The following is a 9573-nucleotide window of genomic DNA, read 5'->3' on the forward strand; positions in this document are numbered from 1 at the left end:
CATTGTTAATTGTCACGTATGGAAATCAGATACGTATGTATTAAGTGCTTCGTCTTAGAGGGGTAGGGTGAAAAGTTAGGTTTTTGCCTAGTCAAATAGAAATGATTGGTTTTTAAGTTCCAACAGAGTTCAAATAGAGAGGAGCACGCAGTGGCATAGCCAGGTGGGTGGGCCATGACACCCGCCCGAAAAGTATGCCTTTTTTATTTTTGTTTCCAATTGTGTGCTCCCTCCGAAATCTGTAACCGCCGTATTAGTCCTAAGCCTACATAACCACTGGTAGAGGGGCCTAGGCTCCCTTGCACCAGGTAACACTCTGACTTACCTAACGCGTTTGTTTTTTTTTCTCTTTCTTATTACTAAACTGACGTTGGATTGGCCTCCAGGAATATGGCTCTGTCTGTACTGGTAAATATATGTGGTAATGCGAAATTATCTCTGCCTTATAAGGGGTAAATGGATATTCTCTTTAAAACCAAATAAAATATTGTTGAGACTGAATTCCCTTACGGGCCTGTTGTGTTTCTTTTCTATAATCTTACGTTCGTCTGGCCTAACGTTTCCCGTTAGGGAAAAAATCGGTTACAACGCTACTGATAGCGTGGACATCGACAGAAATTATTTCAAGGGGGGAGTCAAATAGTGAACTCACTCGATGGTATACAACATTTGCACATAAAAAGATCCGATAAATGAATGAGCTTTAGCTAAAACTTAGTAGGAATAGGGATAAAAGTTTCCCGTAATTGATGTAACACACATTTCAAGTAACTGGATCACTCTTTTTCGTCACTGCACTCCCCAAAACAAAAAGTTCGACAGAAAAAACAACAGGGATAGGCCCGATTCGGAAGGGGGGGGGGCTAGGGTTAAAAAGGTATTGCTAATGAAAGGGGGTGGGGGGAGCAATTTCCTCGTTTGCCCACATAAGCCACCCCTGCCAGCGCCCATGGAAAAAAAACCATTTCCTATGCATTATCAAAATGGTCATTGTGTCAACTCTAGGAAAGGTTGGTTTGGTTAGCTACCCTCTTACTCCATCCTTGAGTTCTCTACTTGTATTAAAGGGGCCCCCGATAGCCTAGTGCCTAGAGGCCCCCCAAGGGTCTTAATCCGGCACTGCAAGTTTTGTATTAAAGCACAGATAGATGGCAGTAGCATTTCTGTCTAGGAGCTAAAAAACAAGCCTGCTTGCCTTCTACGGTGTCTCTTTAGTTCTCATTAGGTGACAATTTCTACTTTTGAACACCATTTCTCTTGCTCTCCCAACTTGAACTTTTCGAGTAACATTAATTTTAAGAACGCTTCCTTTGACATACTTTTTGTAATTATGTCACTTTTGCAAGCTTTGATAAGAGACATTAGTTGGCAGAAAACCCTAGCCTTTAATTTATCCCAAGAACAAAAAATAATAGAATAGGTCATTAAAAATAAATATTATAAGCATATCACTATTTCAAAGAAGAAATTTTCTTAATTAGGGCTATAAGTCGCAAGAAGACTTGGCCCTCCACCAACCTTTTTGAACTCATTTTCCAATAAAAAAACTTTTGAAACTTTGAAACTTTGAAACTTAATTATAGATAAAAAATACTAGAAATTGTTGTTTGTGAGAAATAGGATAACTGTCAAGCTATCTTCAAAACTATAGATTCTTTTATGCGCGTATTTCATGTGAGTTGCCATTACCGTACTGCAAGCCAGAGAACGGGTTTTGGGGGAAAGACCTTTCTACTGTAGAACTACGTGCAGTACGTCTATGGCGACTGTCTGAGGAGGTAATCGTGGGAGGGATCCTTGATGGGGGAAAACGCGCGTAACAGAGTGTATTATCTTGGCACATCCATAATTCTATCATAAGAACTTTTGGTTTCGGCGCAATTCAAGAGTTTCTTGGTGTTATTATTGAGTGTGGGGTGGCCAAGTGAATACCCCACCGTGCAAACCCAACTAGTGGTCCATTGTGCTGACCATTTTGGAATAGTATTTCTGTCGATCTTAACCTGAATTTGTATTGGGTGCAACTTGAACTGACCTGTCATTTCCATTTCTATTATACTATTTTAGTTTCTGCGGAATAAGTGCTTGGGATTGCATGGCTGTCTGACCTAGTTAACCAAAAACCCAGATAAAATAATTCATAGACAAATTACCATAAAATTTGGTCATGTAAAAAAAAATAATTAACTGATTTCTGGACATAACCACTACATTTTGCATAGCAGGCTTATTAAACTGAATTTTAGCAAAATTAATTATACTATCATTCCCGAGGGGCTAACCACCCTTAGAAAGTCTGTACACCGGATTACGCTTAGATTAGCACTGCCAAAGGCAGAGACTTCAAAAATTACGCGTAATCCCATTAGTACAGTCTCTGTACACCGATTACGCGGAGTGATCAGCCCCTCAATCATTCCATAACTACGGTGTAATGCAACCTAGAATCTTTCCAGTAATTTTGTTTAATTTTTATAGGCTTACCCTATAAAACATTTGTCAATAAGTACATTTGAAATATAAAGGGCCTATATATTTATTGAAATATGTCTTATTTATTAATATCATAAATAACAACTGAAACTAGTAAATACTAGTACATGTATATATTTGATAATACCTTTTGAGACCAGATGCTTTCAATTACAATTCAAAGTGGGTGAGTTTTTTAATTGTGACTATAGGTTTATGTGTTATAGGAATCAATTAAAACTAGACTGTAGAGTTGATAAATACAATAAAATCAACCAGATTAGTGAAAACGAATTAAAATGAACTGCCAACAAAAATTGTAAACATGTGAGTACAAAACCTAGCTGCCTACAGTCACGTGGGGTGACGTGTCTAGTAGTACTAGCAAGGAAGTTGGAACTCGTGATCTGATCCAGAGTTGCCAGAATAATATTTTAGATCTCGCACAAACCAACTTTAAAACTAGCCCAAATTCCCGCACAAGCCAAAATCTGATTAACCCCAAAAGAGCCCAAATTCCCGCCCAAGAAAAATTACCGATTTCTGCTATAGAACGGAAATTGGCGCGTTATTTGAAAATAATTTTGGAAAATTATTGAAAACATCCCCCAAACGTTTATGATTAAAATCGGTGCTTTATAAAAGGGCCCCGAGTTATTTTTCGCGGGGGGGGGGCGGAGTTCCTAGTTACGCCACTGAATTAAAGGGTTCCATTAGGTTCGCAATGGAAGTAATATGAAACTCCATATCAACCGACTAGATTTAAGTAGAAGTAAATGAAAGAAAAGAGAATGAAATCAGAGAGGGTAAAGTCGCTTCGCTACTGAGAGGCGTCTCTCGTTCAAAAATCCGTATTTATTTTTTGACGCGAAAATGCCCATAGGATCCGAACGTTTGATGGCGCTGCAAGAGTATCCTAGCGCGCGATTCAATATTCAGTTTAGGACGACGCAAAAATTGATTAGTTTTTAATTTACATTTTAAGTAGTTTTTAAATGTTTTAAATATGCCTGGACCATCGTGTTCCGCCGTAAATTGTTCTAATACGAAAAATAAGAATTCTCGATTATCATTTTTCAAGTTTCCAAGGGAAAAAGAACGGTGAATACGTGTTTTTTACATAGGTTTATTTTTACTTTAACTTTCTTATTGAAATTTCAGTTCCCTATCATAGTTGAATAATGTAAAAAACGAGAAACTGACAAATAAAACAACGGAATACCTACACTTTAACCATAGGTTTTGCTCTAATCATTTCACTGACGATAGTTTTATGGATATTAAAATTAAAAATAGTCTAATACTCATTTTCCAGTACAGTTAGTGAAGGTAAAGAAAAACATCTAAGGGCTCTTAATGTCGTTTAAAAAATTTACTGACAATTAATATACTAAAATGTATAGCATATCCATACGCCACATATGAACATGGGTTGGAAGAAAGCGCGTTGGTCACAAACGCATCACAACCAATTTCAGAGGAAAACACACTTAATGTTCTAGATGAACATAATTACACTTTGTCCAACAGTATTTCATGCGAAAATTCAGAAAATGGTAATTGAAATTTGAAACTGTCTATCTCAATAATAAATAATTTTAATAAATTACATTACTTTAGTTGTTAATCACAATGGTAAAAGAACTTTAAATTTAAACACGCAATTGTCATCATCTTCTAAACACATTCGAACAGAGCATATGCAATTAAATTGAGAGTCCAAATCTACTTAAACAAAATGTCCTTAGCTATATATCAGGATATTTAATCCATCGGTTTTTCAAACCACCAATGCTCCTCTTGCCTCAGCCAACTCAAAAAGAGCGATCCAATTATTGATCCTATAAATGTGCTCTTCTTCTTCAAGTTTTTCAAAACAACAAAGAACTCTTCTTTTGGTAGCCTTATAGTACCTACTGACAATTTTTTAAAGATTATTACAGAAACAAATGAGGTATTTGATACTAGCTTTAAACTACTATCTCACATGACAAATGTCAAAGAGCGTATGGAAAAATTTATTACACGTCGAATTGACAAGACTTCGTTTCAAGCTTCAATAGATTCAACATGTCCGACTGTATTTCAAAACATGATAAGTTTCTTCGTTGAGTTTTACATACACAATGCCCTGAAAAAACAAGATCTCGATCATGATTACAAAAAGACACAGAAAAGACTGGACAGGAAATTGATGAAGATACCTCATATTCGTCTTTTTTTAACTACTTCGAAGCTTTATCTTATATATTTATTTCTTATTTATTTTCATCAAGTTATTTGATCTTATTTCATTTCCAATATATTAATTTCTATTGTTATTGTTGTTAGGCCTTGGCTATTTATGTTTCCCATTATTTTAGGCTGTTAAAAAGAATTGACACTTCAATATTCAAATATAATATTTAAAAATAATTAGTTGTACTTACTTGCGTCATAAATTCACATGAAACAACCATTTCACATTTTATTTAAATTTTTTAGTATCAGAATTCAGAAAATAATCGGTGCCACATTGCGGATGTAACAAAAATCTTCTAAAAATTATTAACTAACGACACCCTGTAGCACCCTGGTAGTGGGATCCTGAACTTCATTTGTAATTTCTTCTATTCGCGCGTGCGTCAAAAACTGGTAACGAAATTTTAACATTGCGGGAATAGGAAGAGACGCCTCTCAGTAGCGAAGCGACTTTACCCTCTCTGATGAAATTGCTCCGAAAACTGGAAGGAATTTTCTTTATGACAAGTATTTTAAATCAAAGCTGATTTCTTTCTAGCACTTTATTTTAATGGGAAAGATGCATAGATATATAGGAAACGTCAAGAATGTATTGAAGTTACTAAGAATATTGGACTAAGAGAGCTCGCACTCTGGTCTCGTGCCTTCCTCGTTGTCTGCTAGGTATCAATTCCGTATTTAATGTTAAGCTTAGACGCCCCGAAATTTATCTAGACCTTTATATACATTTCTTATATCTATGGGAATTAGCCTTTTTAGTTTACATAAGAGCCACAAAGCAGCTTATGAACTAAGGCCATAATAGCCACGGTCACACTAGAGCTTAAAATTGAGTTTCGGTTGATTTTAATGCCAGTTTTGACCGTCAACGATAATTCTTGGTTCCAACCATAGATATAGGAAACGTATATAAAGGTCTAGATAAAATATTTCAAAGGGAGTGAATACGGAGGTGACAGCTAGCAGAAACGCGTAATTTCTGCAGGCTATCCTTATAAGGCGCTATCTATCGGTAAGAAAGCTCGTGCTATCGTCGCGAGAGCCATTGTTTCCTGCTTAAAAATTATACTAAAAGTCACCAACAGATGGTGTGTAAAGACTACGGCCTGCGGAAAGGTCAAGCACTTAGTACTAAAATGCTAAGAGAGCTCGCGCTCTTGGTCACGTGCCTTCCTCGGTGTCTGCTAGGTGTCAATTCCGTATTTTATGTTAGGCTTAGACACCCCAAAATTTATCTAGACCTTTATATATATTTCTTATATCTATGGTTCCAACGTGCGAAATCACTTCACCCCGGTTCGATTATAGCCAAGGCTTAACGTCATTTCCAATTCTGACCAGAATTTTGGTAATAGTAAAACGTATCCCAAAACAGTTATAGTTAATCATGTTTACTATACATCTACTAATATTATTTGACATTATTTAGAAATTGTATCCCCATTATTTTATAAAATACGAGCAATTTTAATTCCCCGCCTTGTCGTTTTAGTCAGGAGACAATTGTTTTTTACTTGGCTGATTAAGCCAAGTTATATTTTTTCGGTGAAATAGCTTTACAACATCTTAAACCAACGATTTTGATTTGTCTTAAAAAACTCTTAAGTATAATTGAATTATATTTCGCTAAAAGAATTTAGGAAATAATTAGACTTGTTGTAGCTGACATTATGTGAGTCTTAGAGCATTTGCTTTAAAGGGGCTCCAAACCAAAGTTCGGTGGCAAAATGTGTGTAAAGTCAGTAAAGTGCGAAATTTACGATTGACTCTGCCCGCCTCTGCCAAGGCTGAGTGAGGGGTTGGGGCCAGTGGCGTAGCCAGGGGGGCACAGGGGGCACATGCCCCCCGAAACGTATGGTCATACGTACAAATATTTTTATTTTTTTACTTTTTTTCAATGGTGTGCCCCCCCCCCCCCCAAAAACAAAATCCTGGCTACGCTACTGGTTGGGGCATAGATATAGGAAACGTATATAAAGGTCTAGATAAAATATATCAAAGGGAGTGAATACGGATGTTACAGCTAGAAAATTATCATTTTCATTATTTAGATTTTATTATTAAAGAAAATAACAAAAATTTTAAACGTAATTAATTAAACATCGTTTTAAATGCATCGACCAATACCAAGAATGTATTGAAGTTACTAAGAATATTTCAGCATAGCATTAACCCCTGGTACCATCCTCACAGCTTTTGTGAGAAAGTTCGTCTGCATTTAAGGCGCATTCAAGGTCATACCATATAGGAAACTGAATGGGAAAGCAGACGAATTTAAGCTACAAAGGCTGCGAGGATGCGAATCAAAATCCTGTAGTCCAATATTCTTAGTAACTTCAATACATTCTTGGTTGGTTGACTTTGTAGCTTTTTGAAAATGTCTTTACCGTCTAAAGCGTTTTTGGCTGCTAATACTTCGGTTTCAATGAAATTGGCCCTCTATTATCGTCAAAAATGATCAGTAGCTTAGTAAGGAGTCTAATTATATTTTTTTAAGTATTACGTATGTGGACGCAATTAAAACGATATTTAATTATTAGGTTAAAAATCCTGTTTTTATAAGCTTACTAGCAAAAATTTTGTTTTGTTATTACCTTTATTAACCAAAAATATTAAATTTACTTCTTTGCATAAACATTTTGAAATGTTGGTTGTTAAAACAGTGCGGAACGTATGTTTCTTAGTGGTAGTATAAGAAACGTTTAGATTTCCTTAGAGAAGATAAGCAACTACTCTAAACTTTACAAGATTTCAGCCACAAAAAAACAAAATGTTTTGCTTCATTCAATTAGCGAAAAATAATGGAATTACACGTAAGAAATTTTGAAGACAAGCCAAATTCAATAGTATGTTTTTAGGCTATTCACAATCAAAAATCAAACTTGGCTAATTTTTCCAAGTAATGCAAGTGAAGCTAACAACTGTCTCCTGACTATACTTTCTAAGCGAACCGACTTGGACGAGTTGCTTCCCGAACCAACACGAAGCGATTTCTCACGCTAGTTTTGAAAACTAGTTATCTAAAGCGAAGCGATTTTAGGGGTAAGTCGATTCAAAAAACGTCACTGAAACGTCATCAGAGTGTAACTTTACTTTGTGAATGTAACGAACGGCGACCGAATTACGTATTTTAAATGGCCTTCACGCTCTCTCTAGAAAGTCCATTTAAGTCAATGTTTTTAGCCACGGTTTTAATCGATCCGAATTATAATAATAATAATCAGCTAGGCTAATACCCAAGGCACCACCTTAGCGACTTTTAAAGCCATTAACTCACTGCTTTCTTAGTCAAGCTACAAATCTTGACAACACTAGCTGTTGGATGACATAATCCACAATTGTCCTTTAAAAGGTGTAGAGGTTTGGTTTGGTCCTTTGAGTCCTGCATAGTTAAGATTTGATAGTGAGGAATACCTTTCGTCTGATACTTGTCAAAATGTTTACCATTTTAATGCTTTTCGTAATTTCTTTACAACAAAACCAGCCATATAACAGATTATGTTTTCTCGAAAGATGTTGGATGTTGATGTTTCATCAGTAAGAAACATAATAAAATCATCCATTTCTACCTCTAGTGATTATTTTTCAATAAACCGAAGTTCGTTGGTTGGAACTGAAACCATCTTTACTGAAACTTCGCACCAATTTCGAACGTGAGTGTTGTCCAAAGCAATTACGTTGCTACTTTTTAATGTTTCAATTTTAGTAACCAACGTGTTTTTGTATGCTGCAGTGAAGTTTCTACACGTAGGATTGTTGTTCCACCCTCCTCGCTGACTAATTGTGTTAAAATATAGTGTTTTCCACAAACAAAATTATACTTTCCGGGTATTAAGTTTATTGTTTTAAACCATTTTGAGCACAAGTTTAAGTAAGATTGAGGTATAAACTAAAATAAAATAAAATACACGACGGATACTTCATTTTTTTGTACATATTTATTTTTAAAGAATTTAATTTGTATAATTAAGATTGAGGTAATCTTTATTATGAAAAATGGACAATACAAGGTTTTAAACAAAGATCTGAAATTGCTACAATAAAATCAAGAAATACTTATGAAATGGTATTTTTACCTCTCCGAGGGGACAAAGTCCCCTAGGAGGGGTTATACAACGACCGTGTCTGTCTGTGGGTGGGTCTGTGGGTGGGTCTGTGGGTGTGTCTGTCTGTCAGGACTGCGAACGCGTTCGCATTTTCGGTGCAAAGTGTAATCACTGCGTACGCAGTTTCTCAAAGGGTTGGCAAAACCACCGTGTGACGATGAGCGTTAACGGATGCATTTGCGGTTTGGTTTGGATGGTGTTTTTTCGCTCACCGTCGTGACGGTTTGGTGTATTACGTTTTTGTAATGTTTATGCGTAGGTTGTGAGTGTTGAATTTGTTGTGTTTGTGTTCTGATGGATGTGCATGTTGAGTCTGTTGTGTTTATATGGGCGTTTTCTCTCCAACTTCTTCTTAATGACTTTGGGACGGACCGAGTGCTGAGTGTAATGCTACCTCTCAACGTCCAATGGCAGGGTTTCCACCAGTTGTACACGGTATTCGTCTTAGTATCAATTTGCGATCGCATCGGGCGGGATTTGAACCCGAGACCTCCTGATTGACAGGCGGACGTTCTACCACAGAACCACCGACACTTGTTACGCCTTATTGAAAATTAGACCTTCAGCTTTATCGGAAGCGTATTTAATAGAGTACGAAATTTTGGTTTAATTGAAATAGAATTGAAATTGAAATTATTGCATCGAAGAAATTCTAATTTAGCGTTTCTCTATTGATTAAAAACAAATGCGCCACCCAAGTTTCGAACCCAGACCATTCGGCTTGGCAGTCGAGCGCTCTACCACAGAACCACCG

The 9573-nt window shown here is 36.3% G+C and overlaps 1 protein-coding gene across 4 annotated transcripts in view; it reads right to left on the bottom strand.

Moving 5' to 3' along the window:
* pigeon (gamma-secretase activating protein pigeon) overlaps positions 1–2827 on the bottom strand; it is a 48662-nt gene extending 45835 nt beyond the window's left edge. For all 4 annotated transcript variants that reach the window (XM_090153716.1, XM_090153700.1, XM_090153711.1 and 1 more), the window contains exon 1: positions 2621–2827. The gene's annotated coding sequence lies outside the window, so the exon portion shown is untranslated. The remainder of the gene's footprint in view (positions 1–2620) is intronic.
* Positions 2828–9573: the final 6746 nt, after the last annotated feature.

The sequence above is a fragment of the Leiobunum rupestre genome, chromosome 1 (assembly GCF_980474605.1).
Source record: "Leiobunum rupestre chromosome 1, qqLeiRupe1.1.hap1, whole genome shotgun sequence".
NCBI lineage: Eukaryota > Metazoa > Arthropoda > Arachnida > Opiliones > Sclerosomatidae > Leiobunum > Leiobunum rupestre.